The 25,106-nt window shown below is 31.5% G+C and overlaps 1 protein-coding gene and 1 long non-coding RNA gene across 4 annotated transcripts in view; one reads left to right on the plus strand and one right to left on the minus strand.

Moving 5' to 3' along the window:
• LOC126750254 (angiopoietin-2) overlaps nucleotides 1–25,106 on the plus strand; it is a 204,456-nt gene that overhangs the window by 116,543 nt on the left and 62,807 nt on the right. The gene's annotated exons all lie outside the window — the stretch shown is intronic.
• Nucleotides 6,227–7,711, minus strand: LOC126750351 (uncharacterized). The gene is made up of 2 exons (XR_007665693.1): nucleotides 7,608–7,711; nucleotides 6,227–7,545 (listed from the first exon to the last, which is right to left on the minus strand). It is a non-coding gene; the product is annotated as an uncharacterized LOC126750351 (long non-coding RNA).

A 25,106-nucleotide genomic window follows, 5' to 3' on the forward strand; every position in this document is an offset into this window, starting at 1 on the left:
CTTAACGCTGATATATCGAAAATGTATCGACAAGTAATTATTGATAAGGCTGATCGGCAATATCAGAAAATTTTCTGGAGAGAACAACCAACCGATGTTCTAAAATGTTATGAATTAAATGTTATTACTTACGGTTTAGCGTCATCTCCATATTTAGCGACTCGTTGTTTAGAACAACTTGCTATTGAAAATGAGAAAAAATATCCCGTGGCATCTAATATTATTAAAAATTGTTTTTACATTGATGATTTGCTTTACGGAGCTGATTCAGAATCTGAATTACTTGCGATTCAAAGAGATGTTAGTAAAATTTTAGAAAGTGCAGGATTTCAGTTACGCAAGTACTTGTCAAATAAAATAGAATTGTTGGATCAATTAAACATAGATTCTTCTTTAGATGTTAGCATTCTGCATCTAGGTGAGGGTGAAAACAATAAAACCTTGGGTATTTATTGGAATTCGCATTCCGACACCATCGAATATCAAGTTTCACATTTTCCTGATTTTTCGAGTATCACGAAAAGAATAATCTTATCAACAATAGGTCAAATATTTGATATCTTAGGACTTTTAGGTCCAATAATAATTCGTGCAAAATTAATAATGCAGATGCTTTGGAAATCTAAATTTTCTTGGGATGAACAAGTTTCAGACCCTATTCGTGATAAGTGGATTGTGTTTTGCAAAGATCTTCAGTTTCTCAACAAAATAAAAATCCCGAGACATGTTTTTAATGTTCATTCTATTTCCATAGAGCTTCATATTTTTTCTGATGCGTCTGAAAGTTCATATGGCGCATGCGCATACATCCGTTGTGAATCCGTAAATCAATGTACGAGTAAGTTATTGACAGCTAAAAGTAAAGTGGCCCCAGTAAAACCAGTTACGTTACCTAGATTAAAATTAGCTGGTGCAGTTATAGGGTGTAAGCTAGGTGAAAAAATAAAGGAATCTTTAAAAATTGATTTTCATAAAGTTTTTTATTGGAGCGATTCAACTATAACTTTATGTTGGATTAAAGGCTCCACCGATCGATGGAAAAAGTTTGTGGCAAATAGGGTGAGTTTTATCCAAGAAAAAACAAATCCCGACGACTGGTTCCATGTTAGGTCCTTTGATAACCCGGCAGATTTGATTTCCCGTGGTGTCTCTGCGGAATCATTAATTAACAATGATTTTTGGTTTGAAGGTCCTTCTTGGCTAAAATTAAAAAAATCTGCGTGGCCACAGAATTGTTTATCCGTGGATGAAGACATTCCTGAACAAAAGACTTTAGTCCATTTTAATGTGTCAAAAAATAATTGGGACATTTTTGATAAATTTTCGAGCTTAACAAAACTGCAACGTGTTATAGCATATTGCAAACGATTTATTTTTAATTCAAGAAATAAAGGGAGTAATCGTGTAACCGGTGAATTACAATGTAAAGAATTAGGTGAAGCTATGAATACATTAATAAAAATTTCCCAATTACAGTCATTTCGGACAGAATTAAATGATTTAAAAAATAAGGGCTCTATCAGTAATTCTAGTAAAATACTTTCTTTGTCGCCAATATTAGACAATGATATTTTGCGTGTTGGAGGCAGACTGCAACAATCTGACGTATTGTTTTCTAAAAAACACCCGATCCTTCTTCATAACAAGCATAAATTATCCGAGTTAATTTTAGTAAATGAACATAATCGTCTTTTTCATTGCGGTCCCCAACAACTTTTATACGCAGTTAGGGAAAATTTCTGGCCCATTGCAGGTAGAAATTTAGCCAGACGAATTGTACATAGATGTATTATATGTTTTAAGACTAAACCTAAACCATACGCTTATTTAATGGGTAATTTACCTCCTGAGCGCCTTAAACAATGTTCTCCTTTTTTAAATACTGGCTGTGACTATGCTGGTTATTTTCTATTAAGGGACAGAAAAACGCGGAATTATAAGCCTATTAAAGCTTACGTATGTGTCTTTGTTTGTATGGCAACGAAGGCGATACATTTAGAGCTGATAACTAGCCTGTCCAGTGATGCGTTTTTGGCGTGTTTACGACGATTTGTCTCTAGAAGAGGTAAACCATTGAACATTTTTTCGGACAATGGTACCAATTTTACAGGTGCTAATTCGGAATTAAAAAGATTTTTTAAAGATCAATCGACATCTATTCAAACAAGTTTGGCTAATGACGGTATAAATTGGAAATTTATTCCACCGCGTGCACCAAATTTTGGTGGCTTGTGGGAGGCCGGAGTCAAGAGTTTTAAGACGCATTTGAAACGCGTGATCGGTGACACAATACTAGACTACGAAGACTTTACTACTGTACTTCAGCAAATTGAAGCGATCCTTAACTCAAGGCCGATTAGTCCAATGTCATCCAGTCCTGATGATGTATTGCCATTAACACCAGGCCATTTTTTGATTGGAAGACCTCTGGTATCCGTTCCCGATCCTGATGTCATTGAAGTGAAACAGAATCGTCTGACCCATTTTAGAAGAATCCAGCAGATTACTCAGCATTTTTGGAAACGCTGGTATTTTGAATATTTGTCCGAGCTCCAGAACCGACAAAAATGGTGTCAAAATGCTGCTAGAGTTGTGTCTACTGGTGATCTAGTTATTGTGAAAGATGATAATATGCCACCTCTTCAATGGAAGATGGCTAGAGTGACTGAATTATATCCCGGACGTGACGAAATAGTAAGAGTGGTTTCGGTGCGGTTTGGTGACGGAACTTGTTCCAAGCGCCCGCTAACTAAGATTTGTCCTCTTCCCGATTGTGACAATTTACAGGAAACCAATGGACATAAACTTAGTTTGTAAGTTCTTTTGATTTATGTCCGTGTTAGATGTTTGTGTTAGATTTAGTCTATTTTAATTCGTTTTAAGCTTAAATTTAATTTTTTTTGGAATTTGAGATTTGAAATTTGTGTTAACTTTTTGAAAATTAAGTATTTGTTAGATTTAAGGTTAAAACAACTTTATGTTTCAAGGTCGGCGGTATGTACGAGCAGCTATATCCAAAAGTGTAATATTAGAAATGTGCGCCATAAATTTATTTTATTTATTATACTTATACCTGTAGCGCCATCTTAGATTTCATAAACGTACTTCATAAGCGCCCCACTCCGTCCGAGTGAGATCAGACGGCTTTAGACTAAAAAGCAGAACGTTTCATTTTTGTATTTTCTCCTTTAATTTCACGATTTGTGTATTACAATTTAAGAGAAGTTTATTAAAGTGTACCTCAAGAGTTGTGCCTTATTTTTATCAGCGCATCCCGTACAAAGCCTTTCCTTGAAAAGCGAAACTAAGCGACTTCATTAATTTTAAAGCGGATTTTACTTCATCCATTTTTGATAAAATATAGTTTAATATTAACTCTTAATAATAAAATTTAAAGAGAGGCTAAAAAACGGGTTAGAAAAAAACACTAGTTTACAGAGAATTTTTGACGGTGAAAACTTTTTTGGAAATATATTATTTTTATACATTTATAATAATTGTGAAAAAATTAGCGTTGAGTATATTTTGTTAATTATTTTTGGTTAATATGTGACAATCAGGATGCGCAGAATTATATAACCTACTTATATGGTTAATATGGAAAAAAAGAAGTTTCTTAATACGAGCTATAAATCGTGCATGGCCTTTCAGCAACAAATAGCACTACTAAAAAGTTATTTGAAATAAATAATATGCCCTGTAAAAAATTATATATTTTTAAATAATTATTACCCATGATGTACAAACGACAGCTTAACTTTGATACGTCGTTATGCAACTTTATTTAAATCCTAATGATTTTTTACAATTTTTCTCATTAATAAAATTTTATGTAAACAAATGACTTTTTTATTTCCTCCTGAAAAATAATAGCTCTTCAAATAAAGGCTAAATAAAAGTCGTATTTCTCGATGAGAGTGACCTGAGACTAAGCTCACAGAAGTGGTAAAGAATCCTTAATTGTTTACCTTTTCTAGGCGCGAAAGAAAATACTTCCTGTTTTCCGAAAATAACGAAAAATCAAAGAGGTATTACGTGAACTGCAATCAATGCCTTAAGCTGTATAGAATTCAAACAACTATTGCCACCTGTATCGAATCTACAGCACAAAAACTGAATTTACAATTTCTCAGCGTCTTTCTCCTAAAAAAAAGTAAGATACAACATAACATATTTAAATAAACAAAAGTAAAAAAATTCCAAATCAGGGTTTCATTAAACATATGTATACCGGGTGACACAGAAAAGAGTAAACACTCAAAAGTGGTTGTTCCCAATAATGCGCTATTTAAAAAGAAATAAGTAAATGCCAAAATTAGTGGTTTAGACATTTTAAATAGGCGTGTGAAAGATTTAAGTCATAAAATGTAACGAAAACTATTTTTCCGTGATTACTTGAAAAAAAATTAAAACTTTTAACGCATTCCTGGCACCCTATTTTAAAATTTAAAAAAGTGATTATTTCTATGAGTATAAAACAGAAAGTGGAAAATATAGTATTATTGTTTTTAGAATATTATTTTTTATCGATATACGTAAAAATATACCAAGTGTCCCATTTAAAATAAGAAAGTTAGTATTACTTCCTGTTAAACCGGAAATGATTGAAAATAATAGAATATTTCAAAAGATGCTCTTATAACTATTCTATCGCTGTACCAAATTTCAATTGTTTATCTTGAAAAGTAAAAAAGTATTCCCTCTTGTCTCTGTCACCCGGTATATAATTTTTTAAAAAGCTACACGTGTTTCGCTCCTATCGGAGCATCATCAGGACTGAAAGTAAATAAAAAAAATAGTACAAAAAGAACGCTTATAAAATATGCTAAAAAACTTAAAGAAAAATTTAACACTACAAATACAACAACAAATTTGCCACTTTTAATTATCTTTTTCTATCGCCTTTTTAACTTCCCCCTTTTTAAAGGAGCTTTTCTTTGCTGAGTTAAACTTAATCAAACATATCGCTTTTAATAATGGTTTTCCGCTTGACATTATTAATCGCCTTTATTATAAATTTTATAATAAATATAAACTCACCTACAGCTTAATTCATCTCAATAATAATAGCCACTTTTATAGATCAATATTCTTTTTTGGTAACATTTGTTATCAGCTTGCAAAGTGTTTTAAGTCTTCAAATTTTCAAAACTCTCTCTTGTGTTCAAAACAACGAACAATTTAAAAAGACATTTAGTTAGTGTGATAGATAAGGCTGATTCAAAATTAGGGGTATATCTTTTAAATGTAATGACTGTAATGCCATTTACATAGGACAATCGGGGCGTAAAATTTCCACCAGAATTAAAGAACACCCGGCGTTGGTGGACAAGTACAGAGATACTGACATTATCGAAACTAAATCGACGTTTGCAAATCATTTATTGGCCTCCTCACATGGTTTTTCTTTAACACAGGGAGCAGATTTACACGAATGCTCAAAAGGCAATAACTGTTAGAAACAATGGAAATTACTAAAGCTAAGAAAAGCTCCATCACCTCATCTATAACAACCTCTCTGTTTAAATTTAAGTATTTTTCTTAAAATTTTTTTTGTTGAAATAAAATATTATAAACATTAAAGATATAGTTAGAATTATTTTCATGGTGTGTCGTGTGACTTGGTGGCCTATGAGTTAAACGCGCCCCTTCGAATCTTAAGGTTGCGGGATCATTCCCCATTTGTGACATTTTACGTTTTTATTTGTTTATTTCTATCTAAGGTGAGTATTGTTAACGTAACCCAGCTTTAGATTTGTTGTTAGTTGTAATGTGATCTGTGTAGGTGTATGTCTAGGTAAAAAGTTTTTTAGCATATTTTATAAGCGTTCTTTTTGTACTATTTTTATTTACTTTTAGGCCTAATGATGCTCCGATAGGAGCGAAAGACGTGTAGCTTTTTAAAGAATTATATGTACATATGTTTAATGACTTGGAGTTTTTTACTTCTGTTTTATTTTTTTTTTGAGTGGTCTCTTGGAGAAAGAATGGCTGATATAGTCGAAATTATACCCAGTTGTAGTAACGTCATCCAGGTGAGAAAAAACGTATGGCGTAGATATTTTTGCCAATCAATATTAGGTTAGAAACTTTACCATCGCCTTCAGAAATTAATAGTCTTCTATGTATTTTTATACGTTCAGAAATGTACACATGATTTATTTTAGCAGCATATTATTATATTTTTATATTCGTGTATATACTTTCATTCCCAAAAAATGTTAAAAAATCTTGTAGTATTTATTGTATTATTAACAAACTTAACAATTAACAAATATTATTATAATTAATCATAAATAATGGGACATAAACAACAAGTCCGAAACGGAATTGCACTTCAAATTGAGAATGTGATAGAGCGAGCCGCAGATGCAACAAAATTGAGCACAACAACGATCGCAAATATAAAGAAGAATGGGATAAAATCAGATCAGGATTACGCTGCTTATATATTTTCCAAGCAAAAAACCGCAAAAACCAAATCTACAACATATTTGAAAAGTAGAATTCAGCACGAGCAGTAGACGTAACAAAACCGAGCTTACAAAAATTATGAATATTGGTATAAAATTATTTTAACTTACTGGGAAAAATTTAAATACTAACAATTTAATTTACTTGTTCATGAAAAAATGCTGCTTGAAGGAATATGTTAACACATGAAAATGAAAATACCATTCCAAAAAATAAAACATACAAGCCCAAAAAAAACACGCCATATTTCATTACTAAGTTAATGAAATTTCAACGATATGATTGAATACTTAAACGACGATCATAAAATAAAATTTGCTAGAACAAAAAAAGCTTAATCAATCTCGTCAGTATTGTCAGTGTCAGAACTGAAATCAGAGATATTGTCTTCGTCATCGTCGTCTTCGTCAGTCGTAATCACAAGTGGCAAAATGTCATAGGCATCACACACTTGTATTGCCTCCCAAGCCTTTTCAATTACGTTTTCTGTATGAAAAACATATTTTTACCAATGATCTATAGAAATTTCGTTTATTACCCTTTCTCATGTAGTCAGAACTTCTGAAGGTGACCCCTTAAAATTGGAAATATATTGATCATATTTTCGTTTACATTCCGACCATACCATTTCAATTGCATTAAACCGACAATGATATGGTGGCAGTCGCAAAATTTTGTGTCCTAAAGGTTTAACATATTCATCAAGTACTTTTTTTCACTAGGGCAGTTTCTGCGTGCAATACTTCATATTTTATCTTTCATGGCTTTTTCTAGAAAGCCAATATTCTTTTTCTTCAACCATTCAGTCAGTCTCTGCTTTGTCCAAGATTTTCTCGCGATTTCTTCTAATAAACCAGAATGGTAACTTGCATTGTCCATGATTATAAATGACTTTGGGGGAAGATTTGGAACTAGCTGAGTTTTAAACCAGTTTTTGAAGATTTTCCTATTCATATTGTCATGATAATCTCCAGTCTTTAATCCACTCTTGAATATTAAATTTGCACCCTTGATGAAGCCATCTTTGGTTCCGGCGTGGACCACGATATCTTATTATGAAGTTAAAGGGCCCTTATAAGGGCAATAGTTTTTATTAAAAAAAAAATCTAAAAAGATAACCAGATAATTTTTACCTTTACTGTTTTTCCTTAAATCCGTGTGCTTGGTGTCATCTTGCCAGCTACGAAATGATCCCTTGCTAAAAATCCACATCTCGTCAATGAAAACTGGAGTGAAACCTTACATTTCTATTTTTGATATACTCCCTTAAAAAATTGATTCTTTTATGAACAATATTTGGCAAGTCCATCAAATATTTTCTGTTATTTGATTTTTTCCACTTGAAGCCTATACCTATTATTATTATACCTATTATATCTTTTTTTTAAGCATTATCTAACACTTTTTGAAATAACTTTCAAGAACAAGTTGACAAACCAATATTTTTGATTGACAGTGACTGATATTTCACATAACCTAGTATATAAAAGATGAACAATCATCAGACACCAATTTTTTTCAAAAGTTTGTTGTCGCCACTGTTTGGAATATGCTAAACAAAGATAAACAAAAATGACGTCATTACAAATGGGTATAATTTCGACTTTATGTTTCAACATTTAAATTATCAAAAGCAAATATTTTATTAGTTACCATTGCAGCGCATATTGTCAATTTAATTTCTAAAACAAGTGTGGTTCTCAATTTATTAAAACAATCCCAAATTGTTTCCGTTGACAAGCTAAACACAGTCAAGAAATATTATTTTAACTTAAATTATTAGTAATATTATTTTTGCAGAACTTCGAGAAAAATATTTAAAAGCTATATTAGTTTATTTTTATAAGGCCCTTAAAATCGTAAACAGTTTGGGTTTATTGAGAATGCAGTAGAACTAATGACGTAGACAGACCAATCTTTAATTAATTATGAATTATTAACACCTTTAATAAACACAGAAAATGCCTGACCATTTTCCTCGACTTCTCAGAGGCATTTGATACTATTTCTTACGACCAATTGCTTAACTCTTTAAGATAATATGGTGTAAGAGTTCTAGCCCTGAAAGTTTTTAAGAGTTATGTTAAGGTCATTCCACAGTTCGTTATTAGGATTAGGTATTTCACGGGAGAAGGACAGAAATAAGGCAATAAATAGTATAAATATGGTAAAAAATTATTACATTATTTAATTAAAACACTAAATTTTGGAATTAGTTTTGTTTAATTAAACGTTAAAAAGTTGCATTTAAAATCAACAAATCAGTAAGTATTGTCAAAATGCGTAAATAAATAAATTAATAATATAACGTAAATGTATGTATTTATTATGTACATGATGACACACACAAATTTAATAATAGTTGTTACTAATAATATTGATAAACATATTCTTTATCAATATAAAAAGAAAAACATATAAATTATATATTTTTATATACAGTAGCGGCCAAATGTAGAGAAACTTTTAATTTTTTAAAAAATTAATTAATAGGTTAAATAAAAAGTTTTAATTTCATCACTAAATCATTGGGTACCTTAAGTTACTTATAATGATATAAAAATAAACACATTCTTTAACACATGACGAAAATACCAAAATATTTTTCATTTTTTTGCGGCCATAAGTAGAGAAACTTTTTTTCCGATCATTCCTAAACAAACAGTTTTTGAATAAAGAGAATAATATTTTAGTCGTGTGTTAGTATTAGTCGAGTAAGATGCCACGAGGTATTCATTTGTCAGTTCAGTTAAAAGAACTAATTATAAAAAAATATCAAGATGGATTGAAACAAAATCAAATTGCAATTGATTTAAAGCTTAATAAAAGTGTTATATCTAAACAAATCAAGATGTACAAAGAACGTGGAGGTTCTTTAATTAAACCTAAGACCGGAAGGCCGCGAAAGACTACTCCTTCAGATGATAAAGTAATAAGAAGATGTTCCCAAAAAAATCCTTTCTTTACTGCCGTGGATATTAAGAAAGGAAACCCTTCCATTTCACTATCCATCCGTTCCATAAGAAGACGCTTAGGCGAAGGAAACCTCCAAGCCAGACGACCGGCAAAGAAACCATTCATTTCCAAGAAAAATCGGCATGCTCGTTTAAAATTTGCTAGAGAACATTCCACTTGGACTTATAACCAATGGAAAAACATACTTTGGTCCGATGAAAGTAAATTTAATTTATTTGGGTCCCCCACATCAAAGATTCAATCCTAAATACACTAGGCCAACCATAAAACATGGTGGAGGTAATGTCATGGTATGGGGTTCTTTTTCTGGGCATGGACTAGGTCCGCTAATAAAAGTTGAGGGTATTATGGACAGATATCAATATATACAGATCCTCAAGAATCATATGATACCTTACGCCGAAGAAAACCTTCCACTAATTTGGAAATTTCAACAGGATAATGATCCTAAACATACAGCTAAAATTGTTAAAGATTTTTTTGCGGAGGAACAGCTCAACGTTTTAGCCTGGCCTCCACAAAGCCCCGACTTAAATCCCATTGAAAACCTATGGGAACAATTGGAGTTAGATGTTAGGCGTAAATATCCCGAAAAATTTAAAAACAAAGAAGAACTGTTTTGCGCATTATCGCAGGCCTGGCAGGAAATACCAGAAGAAAAAATTGTAAAATTGTTGGAGTCGATGCCCAGAAGATGTGCAGAAGTTATTAAAAACAAAGGTTTTGCTACCAAATATTAGGTTTATTTTAAGTATTTGTAATATTTTGCTTAAGTTTCTCTACTTTTGACCGCTTAAAAAATAAAAAAAAAATTTTTTGTGGGTTTATAAATAATTTTCTTATACACTAGTTATTTATTTTTTATGTTGTATTTGTGTTCCACCTAAAACAATAAAATATATTTTTAAAAAGTAATCTATCAATATTTTTTTAAAAATAATCAAAAGTTTCTCTACTTTTGGCCGCTACTGTATATGCCTCTACCCCAATCAAAGTATCAATAACCTATCACAAACATATAATATGTTATAAACATTTTAGATAGTGACAGATGTTTTAAAAAGCTACTGATTTTACTCCCTCCAGGTATAATTTGAATATTAGTTAATATAAGCATATAAAGTACTTCTATCCATCTTATTTGCTAATTAGTAATACCTACATCTCTTTTTTGGATTTTTTTTTCATCTTGAGGATGCTAACTTGTTCTGTCTCTTTTAATTTATTTCTTTTCCTTATAATATAATATTTCATTTGTATAGAAATGTACTTGGTAAAAAATAGATTAAGACATAGTTGCTAAGCATCTCTATTAAATAATGTTTTAAGGCGCCTCACATTTAAAACGGAATATACGATGAAAGCCGTTGATTGATTCCCTCATTAAAAAAAACGTATTCAAACTCTTCTGACGCACACATCGGAGTTTTTAAAATTAATTACCGATTATCGAAGGCGATCAATAGTCTATAGACATAATGGACTCGAACTATTTCCGACTCGTTTTATTAAATTGCCATAGGTTAAAAGAGAGAAATGCGGTTTTGTCTATTAAGCAAAGTACGTATTTATTATTGTGAATTGTCGTTTACCAGGATCAATTAATATTCCATTGAATTACAAAAATGTTGTCATTTTATTTGTGTTGGCCCAGATAAAACTGGGTAAAAAGTTTCAGGTAAAAAAGATCGCAGACGTGACCAGAGGCCTAGCATGAATAAAACTAATTTCTGCGATTAAACTTTTTTAAACTTAAATTAACTATCTCGGTTTAAGATGAAAAATGTTTAGCTAGAGGAATTCAACAAATGAAAATGTTTCATATTTAAAAGTATCATAATTTCTGCATTGAGCAACTTGAGAAATATTTAAGTAGCCACGCACAAAGCGTTTTTATTACAATATTTTTTAAGTACAAAATCCAATAGAAACCAAATTTTTTTAAAAAGAATAAACGCTTTTTAAAAGCTCGTATCTTTTTCGTTGCAAACTCTAAAAATGACGCAAGCAATGCACAGAATTCAACCTCGATGCTGCAATAAAAAATCACCCAATATGGCAGTCATAAACGTGAATAAAAGTAAATTCTTGCTGATGGTAAACAAATGAAATATTAGTTTTGTTTACCATTTGGACAAAAAATAACCTAGTTAAATCCTATTTTCTTAATCGTTACCAAAAAGTCTTTTCTGTTCGAATGCAGTGAATCTTAAGTCAGGTGTTCCACAGGGGTCTAGTCTTCAACTATTGTATTTTTTAATATTTTTATATTGTAGTTAAAGTCCTATGCTTAAAACCTCTGGTGTGGCACTGAAATTACGAGGCAGTTTTACCACTTACCAAAACTCTTTATTTTTACTCTCGATACGTGTTTCGATAACAATGTTAGTATCTTCGGGAAAAGATTAAAATGAGTTTAAATATTAACTTCCTTTAAGGATCCAGAAAGAATTAATAACTTTGTTTATAAGCTCAATCAACACAGGGACATCTGCACCTCCCTATAAAATTACATACTCATGTCAGTATACTCAAATCAGCTATACATGAAAATTTAAGGCCTGTTACATATAAATTGTAATTTTCTCTTATAAATAAAACTATAATAATCGATTTAGTGAATAAAATAAAACCAAATGCAGTAGAGGGAGATAAGATTTCAATACAAGATTAAGGATTATGCTTGTCCTATCGTATTGATCCTCTGACAAACATTGGTGCATCCTTAAGGGGTCTTTTCTCGATATTTGGAAAAAGGCTGTTATCAAGCCCATCTTAGGTCAATAACTATTCTGCCAATATTAGCACAAATAATAGAGCGGTTTTTTACAACCAAATAGCTATACAGATCGTATTATCGTGAGCTACGCATTACCCAAAATAATTGCAACACCGCTTGGTGATTTGTTTTCAGTGACATTTGAGAATAGACCGATTCCTTGTGCAAAAACGGTTTTAAATGTGGTTACAAATTTTGTCTTCAAGATTGTAAAAAATGCCACACAAAACGTCAAGAACCACCTGTTGAAGTGGTCCAGCATATAGAACGATGGGAAGAAATGGTTTGCAGTACCCTAGAACTTAATTCGACACGGTCCACTAGAAGTGTTGGAGAGGAACTGGGAATGAGCAATAAAACTGTTGCTCGTATCTGGAAAAAATATGGGTACAAATGTTTCAAGTATTCAAAAACTCAGGAAATATTTTTTGAAGACCAGTGGCGAAGAATGGAATTTTGTGAAACCATGATGGAAAAGGCAAATGAAAACAAATATTTTTTAAGAAATATTTTGTTTTCTGATGAATCTTCGTTTCCATTACATGGCAAACACAATCCTTCCATTGTTCGTTATTGGTCTCAGAAAAACGAGCACAGAAGTTTTCAGTTTCGTACCCAGTATCCTCAGAAATTGAATGTTTGGGCAGGTATTTTGGGCGACAATGTTATAGGGCTATTTTTTATTGATGGCACTTAAAACGCCCAAAATTACCTTGAGTTGCTGCAAAACCAAGTTCTGCCTGCCATTCAAATCCTACCTGATGTAGACCTGGGATCGGTTTATTTTCAACGAGATGGCTGTCCTGCTCATAACGCGGCTAGGGTAAAAGAATTTTTAACAAATACTTTTCCTAACCGCCTTATTAGTGGGACTGACGATAATAAATGGCCTCCTAGATCTCCAGATTTGTCTCCAAATGACTTTTATCTGTGGGGTTACCTTAAGCAGACCATTTACAAGCATGAATTTAGTAGGCCAACAAATTTAGAGGAGTTGCGAAATAAAATTGTCGAAGGTGCAAATTCCATTTTACCTGAAACTCTTTTGGAGGTGGGAAATAGCTTTTACGATAGGTTAAGTTTTTGTTTAGCGAAAGAAGGCGGTTTATTTGAGCCTTTTATTAAAAAAATGATATGTTGTTAAGTTTGTTTATTAGAGTTTTATTTCTGATTTTTTATTAGAATAACGCTTTAATTTTCATTATGCAAAACACAGCATATTAAACATTTTAAGATTACAATTCTATGCGGGTTTAATACATTGTCATGTCTGTAAAACCCGCATTAGAATAAATATTTTAAAAATGCCTGGATTTTCGCGTAATATTTTGGGACATTTTGTCGCCAAACGACGCAGCTCCCACGAAAGTCAGATGTTTATTAATCCCGTCCTCGTCCTCGGGCCGGCCGATGCGGTGCTCTGTCGCAGGCACTCGTACACGCGCGACGTTGCAAAATTTCGCCTCTATGCGGTTTCCTATAAGTAACGAACGAAAACACGATCTGTATATACCGATAAGTTCCAAATTTCTGATAGTCATTCTAGTTTTAGGAAAAAATTTAGCACCTCTGCATGTCTTATCAAAATTTCCAATAACATTAGACTTACCGATCAAAAAAAGGAAAGGAATATTTATTGCTTTCCAAATTACATTTGGCTTTTCGAGAAATACCATTAAATTATTTTGAAGTCACCTTTCCGACCGATCAACAAAATTGGTCAACAGTGTCGTTATTAAAAATAATATTTAGTAGAGTATTTTAAAACTAAAGTTTAATAAAATAGAAAATGGCATTCCTGAGGGTCCAATTCTATCACTATTACTTTTTTCAGTTTATTTTACTGACAATGACTTGACTGACAAACACTCTTAAATTTTCAGTATGCCTGACAATTAGGAATTAATTGAAGATTGGTTAAAAAAGAAAGTTAATTGATTAGACATATTTTTTCTAACGTTTTTGAAACTGCGGTTAAGATCCTAATTGGTCTTTAAATCTCTTACATAAATACGTTTTCTAAGATTAATTATTTTTAAAACGTTTTCAATTATTAATTAGGTTTAAAAAAGATTTTTTCGAAAATAGAAAACGCACTTTGCTCGCATTAAAATTTTATTTTAATTTTATAGAATTTGCAATTTTTAACAGCCTTATTTCGTCTTATAATGATGTAAAAAGGTAATTTGTCACTTTGTCATATCTATTTTTCCTACAAAATTTAATTTTATTATGAGAAGAGATATCAGCTCCATTGCTACAACTCGAGAAGCACTTGTTTATTTTAAATATCATCTTAATATACATCCACCAGTGAAAAGGATCTATGAAGGAACAGAAAGATGGTATGAGGCCTCTGGCCATGCATAAAGCTTTTTTATAAAGTTCTTATATTATTTTTTTACTAGTTTTCACCCAATTTTATATTAAAATTGTACTAATTAGAATTCAGAAAATGATATCAAATGTGACATTGTTATTGATATCAGCACCCAAAAACTTATTTTATTTTAAATTTCCAAAATTTTTTCAACATTATTAATTTTATGATGTTTTTTGTAGTTAATGTTCGATTAAAAAAATATTTGAATTATATCTCCAGAGAAACTCCAGAAAACTTAATTAAAAAACTATCGCAGAAAATAACAGAGTACGATTTTGTAAATCGTATCATTGAAGTTAGAAGTGCGAGAATATGAAAAATTCTGTAGATTGAGCGCTTAGTTTTTCCACAGTGGTTTTTCAAGAATTGAAGATTTTTGAGAACAGTTTTTTTTTATTATCTTATAATTATACCAGCAGCCTCGTATCCGTCTATAAATTGCAAAAATTTCGGACTATAAGGGTATTTGAATAATACCTTATGAATTATTGCACATTGAAAATTTCAGAAAATGCCATTTTTGAAATTTATACTCAACCAATCTTCAATCACTCAAAATTCTCTTATTTACCTAAAATTACTTATGATCTCAAAAATTTATAAAGGTACGATCTTGAAATATGACGAGTAGCGAAGAATTTTTCTTACTACGAAAATAATATAGGAAACTTCAGCATTTTTCACTTTACTTCATAAGGCATCTGACAATGAGATGAAATTAGTTTAAGTAGGAACATCTATTTATAATATTTTTTTCATTTTCCCTAGCTATACAAACCCTAAAAAATAATATTACCCTTAAAAGTAACCCTTTTCATTTTTTCCTTGTATCTAAAAAATAAAAGAAGATAGCTTTTGCTTATTAAATTAAAAGATAGATGAAAAATTTTCAAAAATTAATGAAAAACCTTCAGATTCTATATTTAATAATAAGGAAGATACTGCGCAATTGTAACCAAATCGGCGTACATCGACATTTAAAATAATAAAAATATCCCCACTAGAATAATAACATTCAAAAGACCAGGAAGTGAAGATGCGCCACATCAAAAGCGTACAGCATCGTGTTACAAGAACCTTTTGCAATAGCACAATCAACAGGCCATTCATTATAATCAGAAATTGACATTTACCGTCAAAATTATCATACTAATCGTATGTTTGCTATCAATTAGTGGCCGTATGACTAAAAAATAACTAAATCATAAAATCCTATGAAGATGAAATTTGTTATTATTTAATAGTACACTATCCTGCGCTAAACAGAGCGTAACGTAGTTTTTATGCAGCCGGTGCAATTAAATTCACTTCTATGTTACATTCTAAATAAAATTGCGAGGTTTATAGGCATCGCTTCTGGATGTAAACATGTGCCGCCATTTATTCCTGATACATCATTAATTAAAATATTAGAAATACAAATCACCAGATGCAAAATGTCAAATCATTTTTCTTACGAAACCGTAACTGCTAATTTAAATAGTTTAACGCTAGGGTACCACGCGCTTTATGACGCCCCCGAGCGTGACGTGATCTTTGAGACTTTATGTGCGAAATTATATCAATTTGATCATGGATATTGGATTGTAAATAAAGGTTTTATTCGATGACTTAATGATTTTTTTTTCTTTTTGGAATTTGCTTAAGAAAAGCTTATCTTAAAACTCAAAGATAAAATCGTAATAATTTATGAATGTACACGAATATACATTTTCCATTTTAAATAATGGCGACAAGTGGGAAAAAAACATCGGCTCTTGTATCAATGAAATATTTATTGGTCCTGGTAAACGACAAGTATACTCAACACGACAAGTATAATCTATACAAGAAAGTAAAAGAAATAATTGGAGTATATAGGCAATAGACTAGAAACATACAAAGTTAACATTAACAGCGACAATTGGTACAAGATAATGCACAGAGAAAAGCTAGTTAGGACCAATGTATTAGCAATCTCTTTGCAGATAATAGTACTCAGTTAAAAGAAAATCTGGAAGGTGACTTGCAATAGACAAGATTGCTAGAGCAATAAGAAGTTATGCAGATAAGACAACGATTTAATAGACTTAATGCCTGATGAACTACTAGATAACGAAAGTATTAGAAGGCTACAAACGCTTTTCAGCCCTTTATAAACTTGGTTAAGACAGGAAAATTCCCAACCAAATGGCTTGCATCTCTTTTTATCCCACTTCCAAAAAAATAACAACGCCATAAGAAGATGACAGATTGATTAGCTTATTGAGTAATACTATGAAAGTGTTTCTGAAGGTCTTTCTCTACAAAATTTCCACAAAATACGAATGCGCTGTTGGATTCTCGCAATTTCAATTTAGAAGAGCATTCGGTACAAGAGAAACACTAATACAAGTGTTAGTTTAAATCTGTTACCATCAGAGTAAAGATGCATTTGATAGAACACTATCATAAACTCGTTCAAATACTGATATCAAAAAGATATACGCTATATTAAAAATTTAAACTGGAGCCAAGACTACTGGACATAGTTGGAATGCACGACTCCATTACAGAAATTAACATCTACGTAAAAAAGATAAATTTTATAGTAATAATCCGGGAATTAGATAAATTCTAGAATACGAAACTCGCATACGATAGTGAAAACACGTAGAAATGAAATCCCGGTTATAAAAAGCAAGAAATTTATTCAGGAGATTTAAGAATGGCTTTGCTAATCCAGACTTTGACATTAACTTCAAAATAAGATTGACAAAATGTTACGTATCATATGTACTGTATCGTATGGAAGGATCAACATTGGCAGTTAGTACAATAAATAGGCTGGAAGCATTTGAAATATGAATCTATCAAAAAATCTGGTATCAAGAATAGCAAGAAATACCAATGAGAACATTTTAAGGACAATAAGAAGAGAAGACAAACAGCATACCTGGCACTTGAGTTACGCAACAAAACTATTTACTATTAATAAAAAGAAAAAATAGAGTTAAGAAGGGGCTTTGGTAGACAGAGGATGTTGTGGTTCGAAAATACCAAATATTTGAAAGAAACAGGAACCACAAAATAATTAATACACATTACCAAAGATAAGGAAAAATGTTCAGAAGTGATTGCAAATATCTATTAATGGATAGCAGCAGAAGAAGAAAAAGATGATCGATGACATATAAAATTCAATCTAAAATGTAGGTACATTTTCTATTTTATTTTCAATTCATTTAAAAAAAATCGAAAAGATCTTTCAAATGATAAATCATGAATAAAATTAAGAAAATTTGGGGACTTATGTACATACACGATAAATTGATTCTAATAATGGATTTTAATAGTAGATGGCAAATTAAAATTTAACCCAACAAATCCAAGTCTCTTGAATTAATTGAAAATGTATTGATACCGACAAATGATAATTTATAATAATGAATAAAATTGGTCAAAAACCATACACTATAAATTGGTACTATTAATGGATATGAATCACAACTGTATACGTGGAAAAGCTCTTTTAAATCGTCCTGAAAGGGGAAAGTGGAGAAATTAAGAATAACGGAATTATGACGAGATGATACACGGTAATTCTAGCACCAATTAAGAGGATCTCCAAGAAATTATGCAAATTAAGCAAACATTCTTAAAATTTAAAGTCTATCTCTTTAGCTCGCAGTCATCCGCTAACACACGGGTAGTAAAGTGTTGGCTCATCTTAATTATAAGGCTCTCATAATTTTCGATTCAGAAACGTGGTTTTTGAAAGTTATAACCCTGAACTACATCCAGGTATTTAAAATTGGACCCTCCGAAGACCGTTGCTTGTGCCATGGACCGTACATGCCACCAATGAAGGATTTTTAAGAACTGCAGACTACCAACGAGAATTACTAACGAGGCAAATATTGCATTCTCAAACTAATGCTACAAGGAAAAATAGAGACGTCGAGGCCCAGGAAGAAAGCAATGCTCATAAAGCATTTACCATCAAAAAAATAATAGGTTTATCGGGATAGTCCGTAAGACGGGAAGCAGAACAAGTAAAGATTAAAGGCACCTGCTGACACTGCTGTATTTCTTCTTTTTGACTTCTCCAGAGTAGGGCAATCAGACAACCAAAGGACAAATAAAGAAAAAAATCTTAGTGGGGTGCTGTATTTTTCTCCAAAACAGTAGTTACTAGAGCTAATTACATAAATTGGTTGTTTGCTCCTATTCATAATCGCTTGTTTTTTTTTGTTCACTTTTGGTTTGGAAGAAGGCAAAAAGTAAAACTACGTGTCGTACCGTCTTTAATTGTTCTGCTTCCCGTTTTATGACGCATCCAGATAAACCAATTTGATTATTTTCAAAGAATAAAAGCTAGCATGGAGACTTAAATGAAAAAAAAAAAGATTTATCTGGATACTCCGTAAAACGAGGAGCAGAAAATTCCAAAGTACTGGTTTGGTTACTAATGTAAAATGTACGATACGAACTTGTAGAGATCGTTTAGAACAAAACATCATGGCAGTTTGCAAAAGTGTGATCGAGAGGTCAGAGACGTCAATTATTCATCGGGCACAAGAATTGAACATCTCAACAGGCTCTTCAGCAAATTCCTACTAAAGATTTACAGTTGCATGCCTATTAATGCATGACCATTAACAGCAAAGATAATTCGATCCTTGACCAACCTGGTGAATTTGCAGACAGAATCATTTTCAGTAATGAGGCCCATTTTCACCTCGATGGCTTTGTTTGTAGACAAAACTGTAGCATTTGGGGCTTAGAAAATCCACGAATGCTTCATCAGAAACCTGTTTGGTATGACCGCTTTCCTTCGAAAATGAAGAAGCTAATGCTTTAACGATGAATGGCGAATGTTATAGTGATGTGATAACACAGTTTCTTGTATCTTATTTGGATGCTATTGATCTTGACGACACGTGATTTCAGCAGGACGGTGCCACTTAATATACCGCCGTAAAACATTGACGATCTTTCGCGAATTTGCTCCTGGTCATGTCATCTCCCGATTATGTGACCAGAATTGGCCAACACCCTTTTGCGATTTAATGCATTTAGACTTCTGGCTGTGAAGATATCTGGAGTTATTGGTTTACGCTAATCATTCTGCAACCATCGAAGCATTCAAAGCAGAAATTAGATGATATATTAATAAAATATCATCACAGGCATATAATAACGTTATTTAAAATTTCGTGGAGGGGTACGCATGTGTCAGCGAAGCCGTAGCGGCCATTTACAAGATATTTTATTTAAGAAATAAAATGTATTTTATCTAAATCAATAAATATTTCAATACTTTGCTACAGAAAACTTACGCTCTTATTGAAACAACTTTTAGATGATAAATAAATTTCATTCCAAAAATTACATTTTTCAGTTTAACTTAAATTAATTAAAAAAAAATGGATAAAGTCTTTGTATTTATGGATATTTACTACTAAATCATAGTTTAAGATGATTTGTTAAATTGGAAATAAAACAGTGATTTTAGTCCAGTTATTATGACCAATTAATAGTATGATCCTGATAAAGGATTTTGACGATGTTAAAAAATAGATGACGAGTATAATTAAACCAAAAAGCACATTTTATATTATTATAACTTAAGGTAATTAAAAAAAAATTAAAAAGTCTTTATAAGTTGGTCCTGATAAACGATAATTCATGATGATGAATCAACTTGGTAAAAGTTAATTAGGTCGAACGTACGTCCTTGCAATAATTTCTTCCTAATAATGTATTTTAAGAATATTATTGGATGATAAATGAAATTCAAACCCAAAAACCACATATTTCATTATAACGCTAGATAATTAAAAAAAACAAGTGTTTTGTGAATTCTTGGTTTGTCCCGATGATTGGTAGTTTATGATTAAAAATAAAATTGGAAAGAATCCAGTGAATTATGTCTACTATAATTTGCTCTTGATTATGGATACTACTGGAACTATACATTGGTCCTGATAATGGGATTTGAATAAGAGTCAATTTAAAAAATCGTTTGTTTATAGAATATAGATTTCTCCTGGTATTAGATAATTTGTAATCATGAATGAACCTATAGCGATATTCGATAATTTTCATCGATCCTACGTTTTAAATTTGTTATTTAAAACATGTTTAATAGAACATTCTCAAACTTACTCAGCATACATTCATGGAATATTAGCTATTTTCCTTTGATTATCTTATGATAATCAATTGATAAATTGAAATTTCTATACACATAAGAGGATTTCTTTATGGATTTAATGTAAACATGTAAAATTTGTGTTAGCGAACAAAACAAAAGTATAGGATGTCTCACCATTCTCAAGAGAAAATTTGGACCTTGGTAAATTAATTTATACCATTTTCTAACTCACGTCTTTGACCGATAAATTTTCTAATAAAACCAATAGATAATTATCTTAATAACCTCTAAATAAATCAGCATGAATCCTGCAATAGTAAAACTTAATGATTCATTAAAAAATATGGTTAATAAGATCCCATCGCCCAATCGGAAACAATACGAAATATAAATTGCAATATTACCGTAGCCTATAATTTTCTTTTTATAAGCGGTTGTGCAAGAAGTGCATCATTCGCTGATCTAAACCCCATTGTTTGAAAACAGATGAAGGATCTTTGGATCTGTTACCTCTTATTACTATAGAAGATTCAATTTTGAATTAATATAAAAAATATTTAAATATATGACATTTTTTAATTCATCAAAAGCATTCAATGCAAATTTTCCATTTTGAATATACCCATCATAAACTTAACTTAACAACAAGATCATACTACGTCCCATTGTCTGATGTGTTTTCACTTCTGTTACGTTAAAGAAAAAAAAATGCAAATTAGCTATTGACGTTGAATCGATATATCACTCCTCTTACACACATCAACTGGACAGGTGCTCGTTAGCTAATATGGCCAATAAAAATTTACATTGGGCGAGACAAAATAACAGAACAATTTTACGTGCTAAAATCAAGAAAACTTTACTGTTATCAAGTTTTTTTAAGAAAATTTTTATTCAAGTAGCGAACATTTATTAAGCAAGAGTCTTATAACATCATCACGATTTTACACTATTCGTCATCATTTATTCACGATATCGTGGCTTAGCAATCAATTGCGTTTTACAAAGATGCAATAAATCTTAAAAGAAGATCATAATTAAGGTACTCTTTAAAACTCCTTCAGAAAGAGTATGGGTTATACTGTAAACCAGAGTATTCAAATGTAGACAATTTTATAAAATCCGGACCACATAACGAGTCCTATTACAAAGAGCCATCATGGCTAACTCCCAATATCAAGGTTTTAAAATTAACTGCTTACTGCCTGAATTTAAGCTTAAAACAAGCTAAACAAATCTTACAAATCGTTCTTAAAAGAAAAAGCAAAATTTCAAAGAATGATTAAGGATGCGGATATAAAGCATGCGTAATAGAGGTGCCGCCGCGGACCCCGGTACCCCAATTATGAAGTGAAATTAAAGCAAATGCCTTAAAAAGCTGTACCGTATTAATTTGGGTGGTTTCTCCTTTTCTGAGAATAAAAAATCACTCGGTCGAGCCGTTTAAAGTTCCCGAGATGTTTGAGACAAAGATACCGCCATATAGACGGTCGTACCATGTGTTTTAATGGGAAACTGTGGCAGTATCACTTTGTCAGCGGCATAAACAGGTTACATATTATCATTACAATCAGAGGTTATTAAACTAAAACATTATTTAAAAATGTGAAAAAAAAACTAATTTTGTATCTAAATAAAGTTGAAAAAATATTGTTTTTGTGACTTTATAGTTATTATTATTATGATCATAGTTATTATTATTATGATTTTCAGCCAAAATGGCTCGCATTTCCTCAGAGGGGAACATTCACTTATCCCAGATACTCAAGTATCAAAGGGAATGATCCTTAAATGTTCAAAATCTCTTTTCTTTAATTGCTGGACGATCTGTAATTTGTAGGGATGAAATTTTAGGTCCTTATGCAAAATGCTTTTAACTGATTCCGGATTAATATTTAGCTCAATTTCATGTTTTCTGGCAGACGTGTAGGGATTCCGATAATCGCTTCTTTTACTTGCTCTATGTTTTCAGCAGTTCTTATCATTCTTTTTGGACCTTGTTGCTTTTTTTTATGACACTGCCTGTTGCTCTCAAATTTTCTATCCATCTTAAGATTTTGTTGCGAGATGGAACCCCTCTCAATATTAAAGTAAGTGCAAAAAAACCGCTTCGTAGTGATCACTAAGTCTTCCGATAAACGTATCGTATACAAATATGCGTTATTCTATCATCCACTGCTCCATCTTTACTGAAGTGGCACATCACTATATAGGTAGGAACTTTGCACTCACTATAATCGCCCCACGCTTCGTAGTAAAAATATCCGACTCTCAATTGTCACCCTGTAAATTGTTCTAAAATAAAATATTTCTTTTAAACTATAATGGCCAAGTGAAAAATACAAATTATTATTGTCAAAAATGACACAAGAATCGAAGATACAAAATACCAATAAAGAAAGAAATATACCAAAGTGAAACCTATAGTGCACTGTAGTTTTATCTAAATATCTAATATAAATAAAAATCTCGAAGGAATTGAATCGAACCGGGTACGGCTATACAATTTAAACAGAATATAATTCATTGAAGCTAGTTTATTTCCTTAACATGAATGACATATGCATCATATAATAACCAACATGAAAATAAACTGACCTTACCAAACCTAAGACCTAAATTTTTCACTTATTGAGTATTAATTTGACAAAAAAATAATATGTGACCTATAGTAAATAGGTAGTACTCAAATTGTACATTAAAAATGATTTGGGTCATAAAAAACTTAAAAATTGGGCTGACTACGCGTACGCGATCTTGCAATATCAAAGTTCACAGGATGCCTTAGTGCCGCCATTATTATCAAACAGTAATATGATTTAACAGGATTGTTTAACTTACCTCTGAATGCTTTAGTAATATTTTCATCCATGCCCCAAGTTTTCAACAGATCATCCATTGCTAAATTATTTTAAAAAACCCAAAATGAAATATACAAAAGAACCTTTTTCCTTGTTTTAAGGAATTATTTTTATGTGTGTACGAAAAATTTTAAGATATATATGATCTAAAGTCTGATAGAAAATAAAAGATAATAATTTTTGTAGAGTTTTTGTCAAATTTGTAGTTATATATACTTGGGAATGTCGGTACTTATTGAAGATATAGCTTAGGTTGACTTAGGAATAAATTGTAGTCTTCGAAGCATATTTTTATCAATCATGCCGTTGAAAAACAATTCAATTTTTTTTCTTTATTCCTCTTCTCTAAAACAAGCTTATAGAAAGAAAGAAAGAAAGAAAGAAAATGTGCTATATTACGTAAGAATAATCTTGTGTACAAGCATCCTACAAGCTAAAAAAACAAAACACAAATACAATTTCAAAAATTGACAAAACAATGAACAAAATTAAACACAAGAAGACAAAACTTTTTGAACATACTTGAATTAAAGATAACTAAATAAAACAATCAATTACTAAATAAAGGTAAACTTGTTGACAAAACTAGAGAAGAAAAAAGGAAAAAAAGAAAATTTTCCAGCATGTCCAAGGTTAAAACCTATCATTAAAAAAGTCATCCAGGTTATAATATGCCTTAGCCAATAAAAGCGACTTTAATTCTCTTTTAAATTTCTTAACATCCGATATATGTCTAACACACAGAGGAACATGATTGTAAATTTTTTTACTTATGTAAATTAATGAGTTTTTGGTAAGGGAAGACGTAGGAATAGGTAGGGGAACATAATTTACACGACGAGTCAAATGGCCAGTGTCAGAGGGTAGTTTGTGAATTTTGTGAATAAGAGCAGCTGTTTCTAAGATAAAGAGTGAAAAAAGAGTTAGGATTTTTTCAGAAATGAAGAGGGGTTTGCAAGAATCTCTTAACTTAGCAGAACACAGGTATCTAACTGCTTTTTTTTGAATAACAAAGATAATGTTAAGTAGTCCCTTATTGGTTAAACCCCAAAAAGGCAAGCCCCACCGAATATGAGATTCAATAAGTGAAAAGTACACTGAACGTGCAACCACCCCTCCCAGCTCTTGTTTTGCCATTCTTACTGCAAAACATCCAGAAGATAATTTCCCAGCTAAATGTAAAATATGATCTTCAAACCGAAGGCGACCATCAATGGTAATTCCTAGGAACTTGCAGCACTCTTTATTCTGCAAGAGGGAATTTTCGTCAAACATCAGACCCTGAACATCGCACTTAAACCCCATAATAGATGTCTTTCTTACATTAAACACGAGCCTGTTGGAAGCACACCACCCTGATAAAATCTGAAGGTCTTCAAGGATACAAGTCTTAATATAATCAGAATTTTTATGGCTCCATAGTATGGTGGTATCATCAGCAAACTGAACCACCTTGCCCTGCAGTTTCAATGAACTCAAGTCATCCACATACAGTAAAAATAACAGTGGTCCCAA

The sequence above is a fragment of the Anthonomus grandis genome, chromosome 1 (assembly GCF_022605725.1).
Source record: "Anthonomus grandis grandis chromosome 1, icAntGran1.3, whole genome shotgun sequence".
Classification (NCBI taxonomy): domain Eukaryota; kingdom Metazoa; phylum Arthropoda; class Insecta; order Coleoptera; family Curculionidae; genus Anthonomus; species Anthonomus grandis.